This window comes from Anarrhichthys ocellatus, unplaced genomic scaffold (assembly GCF_004355925.1).
Source record: "Anarrhichthys ocellatus isolate YVR2014 unplaced genomic scaffold, GSC_Weel_1.0 scaffold21, whole genome shotgun sequence".
Classification (NCBI taxonomy): domain Eukaryota; kingdom Metazoa; phylum Chordata; class Actinopteri; order Perciformes; family Anarhichadidae; genus Anarrhichthys; species Anarrhichthys ocellatus.
This window is the reverse complement of record NW_022280051.1, coordinates 4,287,012-4,311,636: the sequence shown is the minus strand read 5'-3', so window position 1 is coordinate 4,311,636 and position 24,625 is coordinate 4,287,012. Positions and strand designations below refer to the sequence as shown.

Below are 24,625 nucleotides of genomic sequence, written 5' to 3'. Positions count from 1 at the left end.
CCATCTTTGAATCCCTGTCTCTCACTCCTTAAATTCCAACTGTTAGTCTACACACAGAAACGGTCTTTTTGAGAAATGAATATGGACAAAAGTTGTTTTGGTGGATATGAACTCTGTCTGGTGGTTAGATCCGCACAGATACAGTACACGACGGCAGCACAGTTGCTCATTAAGCGGAATCAACTCTGTCCGTCAAGCACCTGTGTTTGGGAGGGGAAAGGCGGCCAGCCATATGTTTCCTGGGACTGCGGAGGATGATTGATGCCCTCATTGTGCATCAGGTGTTAAAAATCCCAGACACCCAGGAGTTGTCCTTTTTTTTATTTTTTCCATCATCTTTTCCACTTCCTGCGATTACTGGGGGGAAGGAAAGGGAAACGGTCTGATTGGCAGTCCTCCAGAAGCAAGACACGTATCACATAACATCGCCATTACCGTCCCCCTGCAGCCCACTGGAACATGTCGAGGACATGAGGAGCTGCTGCCAGATACCTTCTACGGCACCTGACGGGGTGTGATGCTATCGACTTGGCAGAATTAGGCCGCCTCACACAGCAATAATTACAACAAGAGATCCTAATCTCAACCCGTGAGACTGAAAGCAAAGGAGGGGCTGGGGGGGGGGTCTCTGTGATGAAAATGTCCCAGTTACGTAGGCTCTCTAAAGTCACACCCCCCTGAGATGGATCCCACCCCCTATTCACCACCCACAGAAGTCACCTTGACAGTACCCTTCACGGCCCTCCATCAACACACTGCCTGCATGTGACAGAACGGATCTCAGCGTCCTGTTTAATCAAGACAGAATCACAGCAAGGAAATACACTCTTTAGGGCATGAAATTAAGAGAGTAGAAGAAGAAGTAATCGCACCAAAAAAGACTAAAATCAAGCTAAAATGACGACACTTGATTGGCACAAATTTTCACTCAACACGAATCTGACTTAATCAAAATACAATTTTCACTTGAATTATTTTAAGAATTACACGCATTCTGTAGAGACAAATGATTCACATGTGGTTGAAATGATGGCCTCAACAAATATGACATCTCCAGGAGAGATTCTCCCCGTGCAACGGAAGCTCAAGCCTGCAGAGACAAGCCATGGTGAAAGACGGGGGTAGAAGGTGTGTTTAACGTCTTCATTTAGTCCGTGTCATGGAGTAAGTCAGACACTAATACACTCTTTGTTCTCTGTTTGTGAGCTTCAAACCTGCATTTATTCTCTGGCTAAACTAACAAGCCAGAAGGCGGAGGAGAGAGAGAGGGAGAGAGAGAGACAGGCACCCTGGGACTTGATAGTTTAACCTCGTCTGCCCTGCTGAACGCTAGCGAATTGCATTGTTTAGGACAAGAAGATTGGGGCCCTGCTCAGGACTACAGAAGGCGGAAGTGGAGGTACACTCCTCCCAGTCCATCTGAGCATGCCTCTCACTTTTTTCTCTCTCTCTCTCCCTCTCCCCTTCCGCTGTCTCTCCGTGGACGGCACTCCGCCACTTTGGATATGTCACGGGCAATAAGGATGAAAAATTGGCCTGCTCTCTGGGTCCCCAGTCGGCACGCCGGCTTCGTCCTCCATCTTCAACAGGCCTGGAGGAGGCTGAGGTCCACGCTCACCAAACAAAATAGGATTTAACAAGGCCAGAATCACTCACAATGCCTCAGTAAATAGCCAGTGAACCCCGTCTGAACCAGCATAGGCGGTTGAATACAGACTTTAACATAGAAGAGTGGAGTGAGACGATGGTGGTTGATAGGGCAGGAAGGATCTTACAGATTTGAATCCTTTATAAAATACAATTGAACCAACCAGGTGGTATAAAAACCCATACGTCAGCATGAATAAAGTCACTGTCCATGTACCATTTTAGTTTGATGTATTCTTGCATTTTGAGCTACTTGTTCCAACACTGTACATGTGACTTCAACACATTTCCATATTAATATTAATGTGGGCATGTGCGGATATGAACAACAAAGCCCCAAGTCTTCCTCTGTACTTAGTATTCAGCATGAGAAACAGTTGGCGTCAGATTCCCGGACGACAACTGATTCTTCCTGATAACACGGCTTGTACGATGGCAGGTGGATATAGTGTACTGATTCTATTCCCCTCTGAGATGAGGTAAAATCAATAAGATATTATTCAACGCAGGTATTGGACCCATAAGTAAGCCATCGACACAGCTATGTTTGCCAGAAAGTAATCTGCATAACCGACAGCTCGCTGGTTTTCCGCACACATGCATCTAAACATCCATAATTAGTCCACCAAGCAGCAGTATTGTCCTCGCGGGTCAAAGCAGTCTTGCTAATTTTCGATTCATATATTCACAGCGTCAGCCTCCTTCTGTACACTTTGGGTTTGGGCTGAGGATGTTCCAGTCAATTAGGCTTTAATCAAAGCAGCAAAACATGCAACTAAGCAGCTTTAGTGAGTCCACACTGGGTAAAACCACCCATTTCTTTCCAAGTGGAATGTGAGTAAATGATTATGGCACATCATCTTCCACACTCATGGCAAACCACCTTATGATATACAATACAATATTCTAATGCAACCACAAATCTGTCATTTTAGTTGCTCTGTATTTAGAAGTGCCACTCAATGGGAGCCCTACCGCTGCATATGTTTCAGTGAAAATAGATGTGTAAAAAGGAACAGACACTAACCTTTAACTCTACAATGCCCGCTGCAGTGTCTCTTTAAATGCGTCCTCCACTCTCACCGGCAGTCACTCAGATCTAGAGGAGATGAAAACGAATGAAAAGATGTTTGTACGAATGAATGAAAAACAGCAATCCATCTTACGTGAGCTCTCCCAGTAAGCTTGCATACATATACTAAGACAACACACCTGCTTTGCGTTTCCAGAGAGAGATAAATATTTTCGCTCCTGTCGATTGTTCCATCAGCTCAGTAATCTGTGCATGTCAGTGCGTGGGTGGCAGATATCCATTATCATTATCAATGGACTGTTTTCACAGACAATTGGCCATATTCAGGGCACTGCCAGGGGAGACCAGCCAATGTGTTGGAAAACCAGTGCAGAGAGCACCTGGGGATCTCCTCCCAACAGATGCCGCCTGCTGTGGAGGTGTGGGAAGATTTCCAGTACAGCCCTGGTGGGTAATGTCGGGGGTCTGGGTGCTGTCTACGCTCACCACCACTGCTGTACATCGCTCGAACAAGGCTGATAAAGCGTGATTAAGTCTTTTAAATGGGGTCAAAAGTCACTGGTTTAGAGCTGGAATAATTTGTCAGTTAATTGATTGGTTGATCCGACAGCATCTCAAATGTGAGGATTTGCTCATTTTCTGTTTTATAGGACTGAAAAGCAAATATCTTTGGGATTGCAATTGTTGAAGAGACAAACTAGATGCATTAGCATAAAATAAATAAATCTGGGACAATTACTTCATATCTCATGGCACCAAAAATAGCAAAAATCAATTATTTGTCTGGAAACAGGATGAAAGTTTGGGTGAACAGCATGTTCGTAAAGTCTATTGCTTATGCAGCCATTAGTTTGTCTACAAAGTTTGAAATGATTTTTAAAAAGCAAGGAATTTGTTTGGTAAATTTCATAGCAATCCGTCCATTAGATGTCTCGTGTAAAAGTGGAACTGATTGTGGTAAAAGAAAGGTCAGTAAGTGACCAACATCATCATGAACCATCCTCTGGAGACCAAGAAGGTCTGCTGCAAATTTACTGCAAATCAACATCCCTGTTCTAAGGACCCAAAACTCGTTATACAAAAATATTCCGCCAGGACCGGAGGTGATGAGACTATTAACACTGCAGTGAAGTTGTGTAAATGTGGCACGACTACTGATCAATCCCATTCATTCTCCCCCTCATGCTGTGAAAAGTGCATTGACCTGCCAACTGATGCAAAGATTAATAGCCATTACCTCTACTTGGCAGGAGTATAAAGGAAAAGTACACATTCATTCGTATTTCACTGCCATGCCTTATCAGAATATATAAATTATGACGGAAAGTGAAAAGGTTAATGCATTCCATTTAACACAGAACTAGACACATTCATTTCAAATGCATCACATCATAATATAAGTTTAAAATGAGTCCCATTATTATGAAATATGTGGTAGTTCAGGATAAATCTCCTCCCCTTAGTGGTATGTCAGTTGCATACAGCAGCATTTAAGTGTTTTTTTTACATGGAATAATTCCTAATGTGTCCTTGATTTTTAGATACAAACCACAGGAACATGTTGTGCTTCCTCACATGAGTCAGCCCTTTCCATTTCTCCTAATAACGTTATATATTAGTTGTATATTGGGTCCTATCGGGCACTGATTGGCTGCTCTCGACACCTTCACACACTTTCCAGCTGTTCTCACATGTAAATTGCATGCGGAGAGCGCAGGCTGTCCCGATAGCGAGTCTCATTACGGCCGTGTGCACAAATCAATGATTCGTCATCACTTGAAATGAGCTGCTAAATATGCATGCATAACAAATAGCATGATCGGAACACAATGAGCATGTCATCGTGATATTAGTCGCTAGCAGCTCAGTATTTGTGGCTTTCAGCAGCCATCTGCACAAGTCCTTTTGTGAGGGTTCATAGAACACAGTTCCTGTTTCCTGCTGTGTTTTCACATTTTCTCCTCCAATCCTTCTGCTCATCACTTTTTGCCACAAAATACTGGGACTCACAATGGTAATAGCTGTCTGTTTGGAGGTATTCAGCCACCTCTCCGTTACATTTACCTGGACGCATAAGAGTATAGCTCTCGTCTCAAGCATCCAAAACAAGAAGCTGACGTACTTCTTCAGTAGATTCACTATTTCTCCAGGTAGTTTCCATCATTTATTGGCTTTGAGCACCGATTATTTGACTAGATCTTGGGTAGAGAAAAACTTAAAAGATGCATTTCAAGTGAAGAATATGGATCCCAAGCAAATGTTGGGCAGTTTGAAATCATGCAACCACATCTCATTCCCCTTCCCTCGACCCATATCAGTAATGACATTCATTTCTCTGACAGCATCCCCAGATATGGCAAATGTAACATACAGCACAATCTCCATGCTCAACAACCTGTGCAGTAGCTTATGTAACGACAAGATGAGGAGGCAAGGACACAATCTTTAGATATGTGTGGACTGAGAACCATTCGGGGGGGAAGAGACACTCCACAGGAGAGATATTACCACAGTAATCTACAATCAGAGGGAGAGCGGTAGAGCAAGCTGACCTTGAAGGGTTTAACCTGCCAATCAAAAGAGTGTTTCTCCTCTACGACAGGCAGCGGTTTGGAACAGCAAAGCCCCAGATATGTCAGCTGGGTCGTGATGTATAAATGATGTGGAGACACAAAAATATGTGCGCCACTTTCCACACTGAACTTGGCAATATTTAGAACACCCGAATGAGCTTTGTATAATGTACTGTATAATTTATTTCAGCGAAAAACACGTTGAATATTTTGCGTCTACAGCGACTTCTTGGATATCCGTTTCCTCCTGCCAGAGAGAAATCAAATGAAAGTGTGTATTGCTCAATAACGTCTTATATTTCAGTGCTATCTCGGGATCCACAATAGAGATGCCACCCATGTGTCCGACAAACGTAATGTCACTGAAATGCTAAGCAACTGTTTCCCCACGACCGCGCCGCACTGTACATCTACATAAGGCAAACCTCTTTGTGCATCGGTCTCCACCAGGCCGACCATCTGCCGTAGGGAAGACACGTCCACTGGTCAAGCAGAGAAGGTATTTAAGGCTTAAACTGGTGGTGTACAGTATGTCTCTCGCAATCATTACCGTTTAACGTAATCGATGTTTTGCTGACATCGACATTTGCTGAAGTGAAATCGAAACAAAACACGCAGTGAAAGACTGAAGATAGCAGGTGGTGAGGAGTATAACGTTGTGAAATGAGACGTCTGACACCAACACTCTGCATGCTGTTGTTCCATTTCCACTCATTCCTTGAGATCTACCTCCTGTCCTTTCCTCATATGCGGTCTTTTATTCTTTGCCGTCACTCCACATTGTTCTGTTGTCTATATTAAAGTTGTATTCTATGCAGCGCTTGACATCCGACTTATCCGAACGAATAAGAAATGAAAAACAAAATCCACGACACCGAGTAAAGCTGTGAGTTGACACTGAAACTGTTTTTATCATTCTTACAGTTCTATTTTTGCAAGAAAAACTTCCATGTGACTCTTACCCCACCATCCACCATCCACCATCACAACACCCCATCTGCTGTTCCTCACACCAAAGAGTTTGAATCAAGGCTTTGGGGGACAAATGCTGCACCTGGGTAAAAAACAAAAGGCAGACTGTAGCAGCTGTGGCATTGGTGGATGAGTTGTTCTGTCGTGACACAATTGCGATCCTCTCCTTCTGCTTTCGATGGCTGCTCACTGGGAGAGTAATTATGAACCCCAGAGATCACTTTGACTGTTTAACTCCCCACATGTGGAGGCAGTCGTTTCAAGTTACAACAGTCCGGGGTTCGTTTTTACAAAAGGGTAAGTCCTTAGGAAGAAGCAAACCTTAGCCTGTTGCAGCTAAAGGTCATTTTAAAGCTGTCAGAGACTGAATTGTAGCCCCCTTTGAAGGAAAACATTCAAAAATAGCTCTTTCTATTGTATCAGTCTATGCCGTTTCGCCGTGACGCATCTTTGCAGGTCATCCTCCGTCGCCAAGTGATGTTACACAGATTTGTGTGCAAGCAAGCCCAGCAGCAGGGCAACTCCACCCCGTCTCCATGAAAACAGGGATCACAATATCTCCAGCGTGTGGCATTATTCCTGTGGCAGTGTGCTGTCCTGCTCAGACGCTGCCCTCTGAGCAAACAAGATTACGCTGATGAACAGAGGCAGGCTTGTTTACTCCTTGTGTCAAGGTACTTTAGGGGTGACTCACTGTCAGTGAGGGGGAGAAACTTTGGAGATGAGATGCAGCTCTCAGGTATCTGAAAAAAACAAACTAGTGCCTTTGTTTTGGACAAATTTCAGTCATGTAGAGAAGCAATGTAGAGTGTAGAGAACATGGCAATAGTGGTATCTTCTAAATCGACAATAAATACGTGGCAGTTTCACAGCTGGATAACATTTAGTAATCCTCAACACAACAACAACGGCAAAGGTTTCAGTCTGACGATGCAACACAAACTCAAAGCTGCAATAATCTTGTTTCTCAAACCAGTGAATATCCCCATCCCAGTGAATGCTACTATACATGCCAATGCTCGCTCGAGCAATGTTTACAGTGTCACTACATCTGCACTACTCGCTCTAAATGAGCACTGGTCATGGACCGGACCAGTTGAGGTCACGTATGATGGTGATGGATGTCGACATGCGTCTGGTCAGCTGTGCGACTGCCGGAGCACGAGAGAGAGGAGCTGTGCGCTTGGTTGGCACACCGCCATTTGAGAGCAGGCTCCATCTTGACTGAGGACGGCTGATTCCTATCTCATTTCTCACAATGGTTTATCCATCCACTAGCTACTTGATGTAAGATGATTGTTATTCATACACATGCCTGAAGCATCATACAGCGGGGACCCCTTAAGGGCCAGTGTATGATTAGGGACCTGGCTATATCATAAAAAGATCCCTGGATGAAATCCAGGATAAATTGGACCTCTACCCCATGCACTCAAGATATCCAGTGGCAGTGACAAGAATAAAGAGAAACTCCACATCAAACATCTGGAGATTAAACGCATGCGACTGTAAAATGGAAAAAATTCAAAATGCCATTCATTTCCTCAGCAATATTTATTGTTTTGTGTTTAGCGCACTGCACAACCTGGAGGTGAAGGCATGTCATTTACATGGAATTGAAGTTAAAAGTGAGTTTGGTTGTTTCCCCTTAAATCTGGTTACATAATTGCACCACTTTTGTACCATTTACTGCCAACGGAAGGCACTCAAAAGCATGTTAGAAAACCTCGACTATTATCCTTACCAAAAGGAAGTACGCTTATATTATAACCCAAGTATTAGTCCCATCTCTCAGACTATTTTTAAATGGACTCTGTAGAAAACACACATTTTGGAGATATGATTATTGATTTGGTTTTTGCTCTTTTAATATAAATCCTTCAACATTGCGATTGCATGAAGGGTGCTCTATAAATACAGCTGCACTGACCTTCATGCACACTGTACGTCATGTCTGAATAACCTGGAGTCCTCTTACAGCCCACTAGGCTGTAATACAGTAGACGACTGTCTGAAGCCATCGTGTATATTAACGTCCTCCGCTTTATCGCAGCAGCATGTGAACCACAATGTGTTAGTAGGTGTGTCTGCGATCCCGTGGAGCGCCATATGAACCGCATTCATGCTTATGTGCTTGGAAGGGCAGGCTATCTAAACTAGGACAGGGGGGGGGTCGTCTCCATGGTGACAGCAGCCAAAGAGCCGGATGCAACTGTGTAATGGAAGCTACGTATATCGGAGTGTTTTTGTTTTTTGCTTTCTTTTGGTGAGGAGTATAATGGGAGCTGAAGTGGTTAAATCCATTTGCTGACTCATAGAAACTGCCGTCTATTCTTTCTTCTAAAACCTCCACGGACCGGAGAAAACTAAACACACGCTGTGATAACAGCACCTCTCATTGTGTGTCAGTATTTAAAATGAATGCTATTATCAGCACAGACTGTATGTTTGTGGCACTTTTAATGAAAACTACAATCGAATGACCTTCTTTACAGTTCATGGGGGAATAGTTTCGGTAAATTATCCCGGAGAAAAATCTCGGTGATACTGGCAGTTAGTGTTTTCGACTCTTGGATATCACAAAGCTCATATTTCATACAGCGCATGGAACGGAAAGTAGATCCTCATAATATCAAAAAGATGCCTCTCTGTTGCCTCCAGACTGCATTCATCTATTCATCTTTTTTTAATGCACCGAGGCCACAAAATGAAGCCTAATGCTTCAGCATCATAAAAAGATTGCCAAGCCAGTGCCTTTAATTCACCTCTCCAGCGAGGGCTTTCCAGCAGATGATCAAAGCGGGTCTCGGCCTGTAAAAAGCCCGACTCTAGGGGCAAAGGGGGTCCATTGACTCCCTTACCTTTGAGGGGCCCAACTGGGCTTTCATTTGCTCCTGCTGCCTCGCTGCCATTACTAAGAGTAGATGCCCTGAAAGACGCCCTGCTGCTTTTTCATCTCTAAGTGCAAGGGGACAGGGTGTGCTTGGAAACTTCTGTAAATGCTGTAATTTGTCTTCATTTTTTAAGATTACTTGGGTGGGGTTGAAAAGAAACAGAAAGTTTGGGCATCAGCAGTCTGAAAGGAGAAAGACTTGTGTCAAGTTGACCCCCAGTGACCATTACAATAGTTGGACACAGTCGGCCTTTGGTGCTTCTAAGTTCACAGAAGATTTCAACTGTTTCAGAGATTCATATCCATCTACAGCAGATCTGTTTCTAGACGGACGGATTCTTCAGCGTGTTTGAGGATTAATAAAAGTTCTTCTGCTTTCCTGTACAAATTGGATGTGAAGATATTTTTGCTTTACTTTAGCAACACTCCTCATCTTATCCGTCTAACAAAAGCAGCTTGTGAGCATAGCTTTTATTTTTGGAGGAGCGAAAAAACCTGACGTGGTTTTCAGAAATAACAGCACAGTCTTAGGAGGTGTTTCGTTACCTAGCAACTCCACTGCAAACCTACTTTGACGCAGTGCTGATGGTGAAGTTACTCATTAACCAAATAGAGTTTGCAACGTAGTCCCAACAGAGAGTGCACGGAGGACGGAGCGACACAACATCCTTTATGGGAAACAACTGCGTCAGGCACAGGAGGGAGGAATTAAAAATCCTCTCCGAGCGTTAATGAAGACACGCGGGCAGAAGGTTCACCGCTGTTCGAACACAACAAACAGACACCTTGAATTATACTTCTGTGTTCAATTTATGGCCAGAGCCAGAGCGACATTAAACAAGTATCTGGGTGCTTTGGCTCAGGTTGCCATCAGCGAGGCGGAGAAATCCTTTTTCCTTACCGAGGCTCGGCACAGAGAGGCGACTCGTGTGAAGAAACAAATCTTTATTGCTTTCTTGGTTATAACTTCATTCGCTTAATCAATGAATGGTGCTGTAATAGTTTCCAATCATTAGAGTGTATTGAAGAAACATTCAGTATTAAACAAAGGGAGGAACTGACCATAATGATAAACTGACCTTTTGTGCCCTAAGACTCAAGGTTCTGCTGTATATTAGATTAATTGAAGGTAAATAAATGGAAGTCGAACAATTGCACTCCGTATCCATTTTACCAATTTGTACCAAACTGCACGGTTCTTTCCAGGACACTTCCTAGAAAATTGAAAGAATTTACGGACCCGTAAAATAAAGTCTTTCTACATCTCCATGAGGAAGAAAAGTATTAAAATAAAACAATCTGAGAAGGACAAAATAGTCAAAGCTTTGTTTTAAGTGGTCATCAGACAAACTGGTTGGGAACCACTGGCTGAGAATGAGATGCTGCTTCACCACCCAGCCAGAAATAAGGCCGCTCGATTATGGCTAAAATCTTAAAATTTGATTATTTTAGTCAATATTGAGATCACGATTTCAGGAAACCCTGCTTTTTGAAATAACATTTTGTAGCTCACATTTTAAGAAGTTTAAACTTTGAGAGCAAAAGTAGGTAGCCAGATCTATGAAGAACTCTGTGCTCTTGTAAATAATGTTGTGCTTGAGTAAATAATCCATTAAATCGTTAAGCAAAATATCAAAGTAATTATACATTTGCGAGAAAAGAAACGACCTTCATGGGCTGCAAACACCTGAGAGGAGCCAATCATGAATAACATGAAGCCGGAGAGATAAGCAGCCAAATCAGAAAACCAATCTCTAAGACGATGATGATATTCACTCGTCTTACGAATCCATCTGAGAGTTTTTGGCCGCACGAGCTGTCGCAAAGTCACGAGCTGAACAGGCATCATCAGTGTGATTGAGTTCACCCCCTGTGGTCTGTTCAAATATTTCCCGGCCAGATTAAGTTTGCTAAACACACAATTCAGCGCAATTACGTTAGCCTCGGCGTCTCTCATTACATCGCTGAGGAAGAGAGACGGGCATGGAGCGCAGTGACGATGAGAGGTATAACCAAATCGCTCCAGAGTCGGCCCATCAACCCATTAGTCGTCCAATTCCAAGCCGCCCGCAGGCAGGAGACGGCCAAACGTCTGCCTCGCTCAAACTTTGGATGCACCTCAGTGGCACAGGGAGACGGGGGGGGGGGGAAGCACAGAAACCTGAACTTTAAAGTGAAACAAAGTGTTCGGGGAAAATGTAGAGGAACAGATCATTAAAAAAAGAATATCACCATACAGTCTTTTCAAAATAAGCTTCTGTCTTCATAGGAAACAACTTAGTTAAGACCTTTATACTTTGTTGTTCTTAATTACGTATGTGAAATCTGATTTGATTTTGTGGGAGATCTACGTCATACGCATTCATTTCCGTTGGTATAGCTCCGAATGCAGTATGAGAACATTCTGCTGAGAATAATTACAAACAATATGCATTTGTATTTTGACTGTTTAGTCTGTTGGGGAAAAGTTCACTTTCTAATCCCAATCATAAACTTCTTATTTGATTAGGTGAAGAAGCAAATGGGAAACAATTAAAGTTTAAAAGAGGAACTGTACCTCACAGAGGAAGGAAGAGTGTTTTTTGTGCTCATTTGTTCTGTGGCCTTCTTCTAGTCTTTGAATATTTACCGAAGCATAGCTTAATCCCCCAAGAGGGGAAAAAAAAACACCACCCACACTGCTTGAAGAGCGGTAATAGAGATTAAACCCACAGCTTTTACCTCACACCTACACGCAACCATAGCCGCCCACTCAAACAGTATTACATTTCCCCAAACTCAGATGTTTTAGCCGACCCGTTGTGCTACACCAAACAAGCGTTGCTTGGTATTGACATTGACTCGGTTTGAAAGTGCTTTGGGCTCAGGCAACGCGATGAGTCACCAGAAGCTGATCTAAGAGCAGTTTGAGAAGCTCGCCTGCCCCAGGTATTGCACAAAGTCGAGGAACAGATTAGAATGCGGCAGCTCTGATCCCGTTAATATGATGCTTGTCATCTTCCTGCCATCAAATGGCAGAGTGGGTTCGGGGCTGTGGATCTTTTTTTTTTTCCTCTTCTCTCCAGTTATCTGGCTCTCAATCATCAAGTAATAATGTTATACGTTCGGTTTTTTTTGCAAGCATAGCGGACGCACTGCAGTCACATCAACAGTTTATTTGGTTGCACTTTTGTGTTCGGTTCATTTCAAGCAAGTCAGGGTTCGTACAATCACAAGACGCCCGTTAATCGGACAGACTTTTGTCGTGCCACTACGTTCGATTTTGGTTTTGTGAGACAGGAAATCATGGAGAAATAGCTGAATATGAACATTGGTCAGTGTTGCTTCGTTGCTTCGTTTCTTTTTAGCACAAGGATCTGCTGGGTTGGAACTGCGCAATGATTTTGGGGGCGTTTTCTGCATTTGATTTGGATTATTTTGTTGTGACTGAGGCTACGACCCCTCCTGGAATGTTATTTATTTATAACCGCATAGCTAAACAGTCGATTTTGAAAATGCTTTATTTACAGCGTCCTCTGGACATCACTGCCAGCTTCCATGAGAAATGCCAAACGACACAATGGTATTATTTGATGTACTGTCATTTCAGATGCTGTACAAAGTACAAACGATGAATGCCTAGACTCATATTGTGAAAAACACGATCAGTTAACTTTCATCCAGCTTCAACTGCTGCTTCCCATAACTGTAAACTGACTGTCTTAATAAAATAAATGAAACAATATCTAGAAAGCCCACAAAGAGTGCATACTTCCACTAAAGCTGCACAGTCCTGTACATCTGCAGACTGTTCGTTTGGTTAAATAAGTGCAGCGGTTTATCAGGAAACAGCAAAAACATTTGCAAGGACCTTATCTCAAAATGCTGAAAATCCCTGGATCCACTCCAAAAACGAATCACTTGTTGTTTGGCTCACTGCCGAACCTTTCCATAAACTTCATTGAAAATCTGTGCACATGGTTTTTAAGATGTCAGGCTAACAAACAAAACCCGATACCATTAACACAACTTCTTTGGCGGAGATGATGATGATTGTGTCTTCTTTGTAATTATTGTATCCTAGAGTGCAGATACACATTTTTTAAAGGAAGTCCATCTGCTTTACCAACGAGGTCCAAATATGCCGACAATAATAGGTGTTGTTGTCACAAAACCCACGAAAAATAACTCAAATATGATACGACAACTTTTGTAAAGGGCTCTGTGTGTGCGCTTGGACGGAAATGGTAACACAGACCTGCCAGCGGAATTAAATAAAAAGCTTATCTTTAAGATGATATGTATCGCTGTTGTTGTTTTTTGCATCGACGATATTGAATCATTGATCATAGAATCGATGTACCGTTCAATACATCGATCCCAACTTCTTTAAATCGAGTTTGGTCACGGTGAAGTGTACAGCAGCCGTGAAGCTATCTTTCAGGAGACAAACTCGAGGCACAAGAAAACATGTTTTCAATTTAACACACACCGGGAGTGTGAAGGAGACTTCTTCACTGTTGACAAATTCAAAAGTCTGAGGTCTGTTTTCCAGAGAAAGTGAGGAAAAGGTACACGTTGGGCTGACACACTCAGTCTGCTCTTCGATTGGCGTTTTTGGGACATTGCATTTCCAAAAACACCCTCTTCTGTCTGCTGAGGAAATGTGACCTGTAAAGTTGACAGTGGACGATCGCATACAGGTGAACTAGAGGTCTGCTGACTTTGTGTAACTAATGAGTTTGACAGCCCACCACAGACACCAGGAATATCCTCGACAGCTAAGCTCATACATTATCAATGAGCCACACGTTCTCCTCTCCTGGGAGGGAAGCAAAACGGGGTCTGTCTTTTGTATTTGTCATATCTCCTCCAGTCCACGGTGACCGCAATGTGTCTCAGACGCTTTGGCTCACAAAGGACGGATCGACACCAAGGAGCCTGGGGAATTGGAGCATTGTGGGAAATGGCTTCCCTGTGGCCATTTTGAACACGCCAGAGCATCTTCCCCGATGTGTTGTCTTCTCTTAAGCTTATCCAGAGGGGGGACTTATTTTTTTTTTTTTCTCTCACCGCGTAAGGATCATAGAGCTGCACTGACGGAGACAAGCCACCCCGTCTGATGGTTACTAAACACTGCGTGGCAGCCTCGAGCGCAGAGTCACTGAGTGAACTGTTCTGCACACGACATACAGAGCACGAGACAATATACACTGTATGCTGTCTGTAGCTTTATGTACATTTACATGCATTTTCTTTGCTTTAAAGTAACACTGTACAGCTCCAGCACATAATCACATTTTAGTGTTTTTGCAGGGTTGCATGGTTCCTCGAAGTTTTGAAGTCCATGACGGTTTCCTTTAAAGAGAAATCACGGTTTTTCACACCTTGAGTTTGTGCCTGGTGTCACCTCACGATGATCGAAGAGCAGCTCACATTGATTCAATGAGCAAGGCAGGAAATGAAATAGCAGCACAGCCAGATTAAAAAGGGAACAGGTAGTGCAGTCTGTCCCTTCTGAAAAAGAAGCACGGCTGAAGAACTTGACAGTGGAGAACGAGGATTTCATTTTGTCTGGCAATGACGAGTCAAAAGACTGCGTATGACTGATAGAGATGCAGGACGTTCTAGGAAACATAAATGTTCTTATGGAGGTAGTAATGGCGAGAAATTGTTGTAGAAAACTGCTTTGACTCAAAGTGCAGGTGAGGCTGATGGGAATGTTATTATTTTCGCAGGTATTTTGGTCAGAACCTAAAGTATTGGACAAATTCAAATATTGACCCCATGATGGCTCCATTATGTCCCCAGACTATCGATCAATATTCATCAGCGCCAAATTATATTAAGTTCTGATTTCTAAACACCTCACAGTTTAGTGAAGCCCACAGAAACATAGCCAAGCTCATATACTGTATGTACAAATGAAAATGATTGCTGTACATCTCTGAACAGTAACATTTAATCTTAATCACCCTAAACCTAAGTACGAGATTATAAATTTAATGAGACGGTGAACAAATACAGCTACTATAGCAACACTAAAACTAGAATGATACAACTTTCCATGTTTGAAGAGGTAAGTATGCTGAGGTAAGTATAGTGCAACCACAAACACCACCACACACTTACTGCACTCTGCAGAAGAGCTTTTAAGGTGAATTTCGAAGTGATTCAGCGAACAAAACTTTTCTCTGTTTTCTGCACACTGTTGATGTCAGGAGGTTACAGAGCTGTCTGGGGTCAAACTCTATGAAGCACTCGCAAATTAGCAGACACTTAGTAAAACCGCTGCCAAAACACTGACAAATTACTAAATGGAGCTTCTTTTTTTAATTTTTTTTAAATGCCCTCATAATTATGTTTACTATAAGCGATAAAAAATGAGATTCGCAGAACAACAAAATTGTGATTCTGGGAGCACTTAAAGCTTGACTTTTATTCACATGAATTGTTGTTGTTATTGTGGACCACAGGGAGCCCAGGGGATTAGTGGTACATTCTTTCTGGGGATTATCGGAGGCTGCTGAACATGAAGCCAGTTTAAAGGAGGTGTAAAGGCTCTAGGCAATGACTTCCCCTGGGGCAAAATGTGGAAACCATAGTACAGTGGGATTTTAACCCAATCGTATGGCATGAAGGATGATTAATATGCCTGCTAATGGGGGGAGGCAGGGGCATCTCTGGATGTGAGATCAGGTATGAGGTGTAAACAGCAGTGAGCACTGGAAAGTGAAGGTGAGAAGTGCACAGTGCATCAATCACTGGTGACAGCTGGGACAGACGCAGGGAGCTGCATCATCAAGAGAGGAGTGGGTGCTCCACTACGTCAAAACAAGACGGTGCTAATTAGTAATTCCTGTAAATCTATGCCTCTAACCAGGAACTAAGCAAAACCTCTCCAACCGCCCTGTATATAAAGATGTACGCTGTATAAGCAGCTGACATCATTTTCTGACCTCTAGCAACTCGTTGAGCTTCTCTGTCCCACAGTACTCACTGTCAGGAAACCAGGTACTCAAATGTGTTCCGGGAGAACCAACATTAGCGTGTTTTGTTATTTATATGCAGGCTTTATGTTCCTTTGTTGCCAAACCTGTGTTGATATTAAAGATTATTTTAGCCCCAAAGCAGTTCTCCTCTCAAAGCCCAGTCCAGTCCACTAAATATAGAAGCAACACAAATGTGGACGGTTAGTACATCATGTGTAGAACAGGGCTAATGCCTCTCATCCTCTTGACTGAATGGCCACTCCAGTCCTTCTGATCACAGCTGACTTCACTCCATTGAATTAGCACACAGCCTTCTGGGCTACAGGCTCAGGGGCCATGTTGGAGCCTCAGTGGTGAATATTAGATTGCACGCCTCCAGATCTCATTAAAGGAAGCAACAGGACAATGTCTGCATCTCAAATGAGACCAGAGGCCATCAGGCATCCTGTCTCCCTATTGGATTTACTGATTTGATTGATACTGTGTGTGTGTGTGTATGTGTGTGTGTGTGTGTGTGTGTGTGTGTGTGTGTGTGTGTGTCGGGGTCCAACAGGAGGGTAAGATGTCCTTTTCAGTAAATATAATTAGGCTACTTTTACAAATGACACAATTGGGGTAAATAGGAATTTGGGATTGTGTAGCATGCTGTAAATGGCTAACACACACACACACACACACACACACACACACACACACAGGTCATATGATAGACTCTTACAATACCTTCAGTTAGAGGGGTTCCTTCCTTTCTTGTCTTCCTTTCCAAATTGGCAGTTCTCTGAAAAATAAATATGATGGCGTCAGTGTCCATGAGCATAGAAAAAAAATCTAATTTAAAGACATGAATTACACCGAGATATAGGCATACAAGCAATTCAACCCGTATATTCCACACACAGTGTTGATGAAATGTGTCAAATGAGTCTATGAAGAACATAAGTGGGTCAATGTGTATTTTTTAACAAAGATGTCCAGTATTAGTCCTTTAATTACTTGCTTAAGTTTTAAATAACAACTACTTGCGCCTGAAGGCAGGACTGTGGATAACTGGTAGCCATTAATGAATACAGTTTAGCGCAAATAAAACGTCCTACTGTCCACTATTAAGTGAAAAGAAGTAGGCTGATTCTCCAGAGAGGTGTCATGATAGCGGATAACGCTGTAATTAAACTATTCACCATGAAATCCATCTATGTTATACACAGAAGACTCTTTTCATCCTTTTAATTGGGTCCTTATATAGAAAATACGCCCTCATGTCCTCATGCTGAAATCTCTTCTCTACACCACGTCGACATTATCGACGGACGTTATAACAGGTCTCTCTGACTCCAACGCTGTGTAAATGTAGCATGGAAAAGCTTGTGATTGAAGTTGATAAAGCCAAAGTCTCTGTGTTCATTTATAAAAAAGTTGAGGCACCGAGAGAGAACAGAGGGGATCTCATCAATCAAGAAACACGAGCATAATCTCATTCCTAATAGACGGATGGGACACTATTACCTGGCTTGTTCTTTGCGGTATTTCACTTTCCTAAATCAACTCAGACGCCTCACAAAACGTCAGTACTTCTTGAGCACAGTATGGTGTGAAATTGGGCAGAAATAATTACAAATCTGGTGTCTGTAATGAAAACATGGCTTTAACCCAACCTCAATCCTCTATTTCAGAATGTCAATAAGTCGAACGATAATTGGTGACAGGAATTGGTGGTCTCATTTGCAGGCAGCAGATGGCACACCGTGAAGCAGTAAGACATGAACAACACACTGTACGTTGGGCCACTTTAGTGGGATCAAAAGACAGACAAGCTATATGAATCAGAAGAACTATTTACACCTCTCGTACATATTCACAGAAGAGAGCCTAACTGGCAAGTTATCACAGGACTCTCTGGATTTGTAAGATTTGTAGACACCAGCAATGTCAGAAAAGGGGAGAACTTGAGCAACGCATTTGCAAGTCTTCCACAACCACTCGGTTGACTTAAATCCACATTTAATCCAATCTTGGATAAATGCCACGAATCTCAACATGTCCAACTCCAACACGGCCAGAGCCGTCTTATATACCGGCTTCATGTTTCTTAATTGGCCCTTGCAAGTATAACATATGCTGCTGTTAAAGATAAATCTGGGGAAATGATTGGATGTGAGGAAGCCAGCCCTCCAGGGAGGTGAGGTGCTACCCTCCTAAATTAGATGTAAGTGGGGTGACCAATATCACACCACGTTAGGGGGTGTAACATTTGAGCGGCACTAGCAGAGAACTGTGATGTAATGAGGCAAACTTCAGCCTAAAGTCCAAAAGTCTTTTTCCAAAACTCACAATTTAAAAAAAACGCAATATTCCTGCCAACATGTGGATAAAAGCAACGCTTCCCAACATTTACTGGAGAGAGAGGACATTGATTGGTAATAGCAGGCCAGCTCTGCTACTGATTTTCTGCCGTCTTTCAAAAGATGACGCTGTGAAAGATATAAACAGCCGCTAATTAGAGGCTGATATTTACCAGTAGACAGCAGGGGGGCTTTGAAAGCCAACTCTGTGCTTTTACTGAAAAGGTGTTTCATGAATGTGCAACAGTCATGTGGGTTCAAAAAAAACAAACGCCTCACCGTCTGCCCATTGGAAGAGGCCGCGTGGTCCAAAAATAGGCTTCGAGTGCCCGGGAATACCAGTCAGTCATTGACACCCAATAAGCGAGGTGAAGAGGGTCGTTAGACGGGACTATCTCTACAGTAGAGGGGTCAAGAATAGACCCTTTTACGCCGAGTGATGGGGACTGAGGACACCACAGCTAAACTTCACTGTGTGAGGCCTGACAATGAAATGTCTGTGCACAAAAAAATCCCATGCAGAGAATGCCCTGAAATCAACCAAAGCAGTGTTCATCTTCTTATTATCCTAATCCTGAGGAGGAAATGCTCCTAAAAACTCTCATCCGTGTGTTTTAATGCTATTTCACAGCTATTGCACCATCGCAACTTCGGTCGGGTGTCTTTCATTCTCTGCTCTCATATTCAAAAGGAGCCATCTTGTGCCGTCCTGTCTTCACAGTAATATCCCCAGCAAACATTCATCGTGGGAGCCTGCTGGAGGTGAGCTCAAACATTATTATCGCAGAGCTTTCGCTGCTCGTCTGTGGACCGAAGACGGCGGTCTCATCAGCCGCAGAGTGACCGAGCCAGACTGGAGCGGCGTCCTCTCTTCATGTTACGTCCTTATTGAGGTCCTTTCAGGCCTTCTTAGTTCTATCAACTGTGCCAAGCATGATTGTATTATGTTTGTTTTATGTATTAGTTTGAGGAAGGTTACGGTCTCATCGCTAAACAGTGATTGGATGTTTTGGTTGACCACCATTCTTTGAGGCCGAAGCTACAATAGATGTTCAAATCACATGTTTTATGTACATGATGATTTATTCAAAGCCTGATACACCAACTTTTCCACCTCAACCAAGCGTAAAATATGTTTCATGTTTGTTTTTTTATGCACAGATTGACCATCCCACCGTCCCCTTTATCTCGCTCCTCTAGACAACACATCAAATATTCTCATGTGGACACAACACGGCAAAGCTCGAATGGAATAGGAAGGACAGTCTCGTGAAAAAACACAAACACACAATATTACTCTTGGGCTCATATTGTCGTTTAGATCTCAACATCTATTTAATAAGAAGCTGAGGGGACCGATGTCTAAGGAACAATGGTAACCCTTCTGTTTAGCGGCAGGGACACAAAGCCAATATCCGGTACGGAGATATTACCCCCGGGAAGCAGAGCCTTCATCTCTCTGGAAATCTCATGTCATCCTCTCCGTAGAGTTCGAAGGCTGGATGGAGCCACTGCCATTGTTTTTGTCCTGATGCTGGTTGCTTCCTTCCCACCACACAGGCAGCGTTGTCAACAGTCAGGTCCATGGCCCACTTGAATTTGGCGAAATGAATTTGGCAGAAGGAACCCAACCAGGCTGTTAGCGAACAGCCAAAAGATGAATAAACCTCTATTCTGCCAAACCTTTTGCACAAGGGCACTTGTATGTTAGTGGGATGCCGTATGAGACCGTCTGGTATCCCCCCCTGTTTGTGAGTTGTTTACATATCATACAGGACTGATGGCTTGTTTCGTATGTGGAATGACATCTGGAGTCAACGCCTCTTCTCTCTTCTCCAGAGAAGTATTTGTGCAGACTAGGACATCATGTTTGGTTTCTGCTGACGTAGCTGAGGTACAGAAAAATAAATTATAACATGAACAAGCTATTGCATACTGGTCCTTTTACTCATTTGTGTATTGAGTAATGAGTATTAGTCATACGAGTGTTGTTACTTGTAAAGTAAGGGTCTCAGGCACAACATTGCTCACTTGTGAAGTTCAGGGAAAAAGGAACAGTCTTTATTATAAAATGTTGTATGTTGATCCTTATGAAGGGCAAAATCTAAAAGAAGTTTTTATATCCGAGCTTTTATAGTTTAAATACAGCACTTTAAAGATACTCTGAGTAAATCCTGCATATTTCATGCAAAATCCCACCTTGTGACAAACAGAATAACGACATCACGTTAATGAACAACTGTAGCTTTACGGTGGTAGTCTCATTTTCTGGTCTCACTTTACTGCAACAATATTACGCTGTCTTGATTAATTGGAGAGTTACAGTACATGTTTATTGCTCAGTATTTTAATAGTCAAGCAGCACTTTTTTTTTTTAATGACAAGTTACATTTTGCAGCAGACAGTGTAAGATCTTACGGAGTATAATTAATGTTGTTCCTGTTTCTTTAGTTTAGATTAGATGGCAGGTTGCATTATGCATGGCGGCCCCTGCCATCAGTGTATGAAGGTTGGTTTGAATGCTCTACCTGGTCGGAAGACTAGAAAGGGGCTATATAAATGTAAAAGACCATTTCCCATTTCCTTAAAATAGATTATGTTGCTACTGACAATCTGAAAGCACTCACAACCGACACTGACGGATCCATCCAAAATAAATGTACTCCAGCCATGAAAAACAACCGAAAGGACAGCCTGAAACTTCACAATAATAAGCAAGATGTGGTCAACGAAGGTCAAGGAGGATGTTCATTATTCAAAACACCATCTGGCCAAAGCAGGCAGTTTAGGTTTTGATGCCTCAGAACTCACACCTAACTAAAGCAGATATTTGAAATCAACTTCAGCAGAGAGAGACGAGACGTCTGAATCCCTCCGAGGAAACATGAAAGTTAATGTAAAACCAGCGGACACAGGAGGTCTCCGGCTGCTTGTAAACAGAAACACAGGGGTAACAACTAACAACACAAGCTCAACATGACGCATTTATAGATTTAAGCTTAAAACCTTTTTTTTTCTCCTCGACAGTGAAACCGCATAAGAGCGACTCGGACAAACTCATTTCTACACATCAGTTCTGCTCTGACTCCGTCCGTCGAGGCCGGTGGAATAACGAAATGCTATGTTTGCTTTGTTGTTTGTTTATGTGCAAATGAGAAAGAATGGGTCTCTGCTGTCAGTTACTGTATGATCTGTTGCTCCAGCCTGGCCGCGCCTGTCAGTCAACATTCCTCTCTCTTGACATGAAAACACTTGATAATCGAGCCGCTACAGATGCTGAGGAGAGAACGTACGCGGTGCTATACTAATTATGCTGCCTGACATGTCTCTTTGTCATTTGACTAAACTGCGTGACATTTAACAATAAATTGCATTTTGCTCATTTACTTAGACGAATGTGCAAGGGCAACAATCAGAATCTGAATGCTTGCAAATGAAAAATGAATATGTGACAGGAATGTACAAAACAGGCGTATCCAGTGTGGCGCATCCATGGCTTTGGTTTGATTGTTTAAGAAGGAGAACATAAGCTGGTGAAACACTTGTCAGTTGGACTATTACGGAGATAAGTTTCTCTGGCAAACATATGTTTGCTTCTCAAGCCACTAAAGGCTTTGCCAGCGAGTGTAGGTGGAACACAGTCGATAAACAGAACTCTTGAGCTGCACGAACGGCCAACGCAAATCGAATCTGACCCTCTGAAAACATTTTGACTCTAATCGGGGGAGCGTGTGTTTTCTTGTAGAGGCTCTTTGATTGGTCATGAGGGGCCAGATTTACAGAGCGGCACTAAGGTCGACATTTTAAACTGTAGATGTTTTCCTCTGATGGAGCCAGAAAACAGCGATTACCTTGAGAGCCGCAGACATCCTCATCATAAGACGTTGCTGCAGCCCGGCTGAACGGAGCGAGTTTGAGCATCAAGTAAATTAAGTAAAAGCTATTAAGGATTGAGTAAATAAAGTGAAATGCTTTTTCCTATGAATTAAATGCTGTTTAGGTCTCGTTGAGCGCTACAAATAACTTTATTAACCGTCTGTGTGGAGCAAAATGCCCTTGAAGCTGGCACTCAAATCAGACGGCATAATACCATTCAGATGGTCTCCCTGCATGATGATGACACAGCACTGGCAAGCCCTGCCTCTCCTGCGCTTTGCCCTTGAATGACAAAGCCTTTACCCGTTTTTTGCATTTCCACACTTCTGCTCGTGTTGTCCTCACGTCCGTTGTGGCACCTGAGACACACGACTCCCCCCCTGTAATGAGGGAGTTGAAAGGTAAGCAGACTTTGCATAACTTGAAGCCTCACAGGGTTTATTGAAGGAGACAACCATGACCACGTGCGGCGTACTGCCAGGCTCACCCCGGTCAGGATGACCCACTTTGAGCCTAACATCAATCAAACACTGTTTAATTTGAAATAGCGCTTCTTAAGCCTCAGCCAGTCTGCGTGAGCTGTTGAAGGCTGCTCTTGGGGGTTAAGCCTAGATCCATAACCCCACGAGAGGCGATCTGTCTTTTGTTTAAGGGAAACACTACTGTACCTTCCGGATGGCGAGACGGCGACAAAAGCCCGGTTGTTGATGAGATATTTTATAGATTCACACAGAATATGAGCCAATCTAGAAAGTGGATGAGATACTCTTTGAACTCCCCCTCCTGTCTGCTCAGGTTTGATCAGGACTCAGTCCTCTCGTGTAACACAATCAAACTGAATGACAGCACTCAAGAGTCTGCACTCTGGATAATCATGCAATCAAATTGCATTATTTGGCTTCCACAGGTGCAAAGCGAACGTGGAGCGTTTGCCATTGAGGCTAATTTGAGCCGCATTTGGCTCATTCGACTCGACGGATATCTGCGGAAATCATTTTTCCTTTATATCTGAATGTTCGGTAATGGGGATGCTACACTCTACAATTTCAGCGAGAATGATTCTGTGAAGGACTTAAGTGGCAAATTGTAGTATTAATATATAAAAATATACACTTTGTCCAGCCCTCAGGCCTGTGTGTTTGCAGACGGATTTATTGTTTTATCTAGTACGCAGGATATTCTTCAGTATGTTATTTGAGCAGAGCGCGAGACAGAGGTTGAACCATTTATCCATTGTTTACAAGTCACCAGCTTCACATCGGGGAGTTTTTCTCCAAATCATCCACGTTAATGCATTAACGACATGGCATTAGGGCTTCAACATGGCAGCTGCTTAAGAACTCAACGTAATTACGTCTTGGCAGACAACCTCTCCGATGTCAATGTGAAAACGGGCATTGTTACCGCATGCAGATGGCACATGAATAGCAAGTTGAGAAGAGAAGAAGAAGAAAAAAAAGATCTCGCTGAGCGGGAGAGTTCTTGCCAAACACTGACTTTACCAGCCCTGTTTTAACGGCTGCTAGGCAACGCTCATTAGTGCGCTCCACTGATGAGAGTTGGAGAGATGGGATGCATGAACCCGAAGTTAGACCTCCGCTGATAATTAGATCTCTTTAGGGACGGTTGGGAAAGGAACGCCCACACCTGACTAAACGGCTCTAGTGAACCTCGCTGCACAGTGCAGACAAACGTTCAGTCGGCTCTTCGTCAGCTTTAGGAGCTCTTAAATGTCAGCCGTGGATATTTATGTTCTCTGAAGTACATTTTGCATCACATCACGTTTGGATGTTCAGAGGACAATTTACAGATTAAAATTCCCTTTGGCTAAAAAAACAGTATATATTGTGATTGGTGTTTGTTTGTTTGTGTGTACTAATTTGATTACATTTGTAATTACCAATAAGAGGAAATGTAAGTTTGATTTGTTTTCTGCTATGACAGCACCCCATCCCATCTGTTTTCCAGGAGACTTGAAATTGGTAATTTGATTGGTGAAATATGTGTGAATCACTGCCGATTCAGCAGGTGATGATACGCCATGACCGACACGTGGAACGACAATCAGTGCTAACGTTAGCAAGCTCAGCTAACTAGCTTCCACGTTCAAAGTGCGATACAAACTGGTTTAAAAGGGACAGATGTCTCCACATATATATATATATACATATACATATACATACATATATATATATATATATATATACACATATACATATATATATACACATATATATATATATATACACATATATATATACACATATATATACACATATATATATACATATACATATACACATATATATATACATATATAT

General features: G+C 42.7%; 1 protein-coding gene across 5 annotated transcripts in view; it reads right to left on the bottom strand.

Annotated features, from left to right (window-relative positions):
• syt1a (synaptotagmin Ia) overlaps positions 1-24,625 on the bottom strand; it is a 128,217-nt gene that overhangs the window by 73,535 nt on the left and 30,057 nt on the right. For 3 of the 5 annotated variants that reach the window (XM_031859053.1, XM_031859048.1, XM_031859051.1), the window contains exons 2-3: positions 16,813-16,867; positions 2,675-2,746 (exon numbers count right to left, since the gene is read on the bottom strand). The gene's annotated coding sequence lies outside the window, so the exon portion shown is untranslated. Of the gene's footprint in view, positions 1-2,674; positions 2,747-6,215; positions 6,231-16,812; positions 16,868-24,625 lie in introns of those variants that run through there. The other 2 variants (XM_031859050.1, XM_031859052.1) reach the window with 2 other exon arrangements.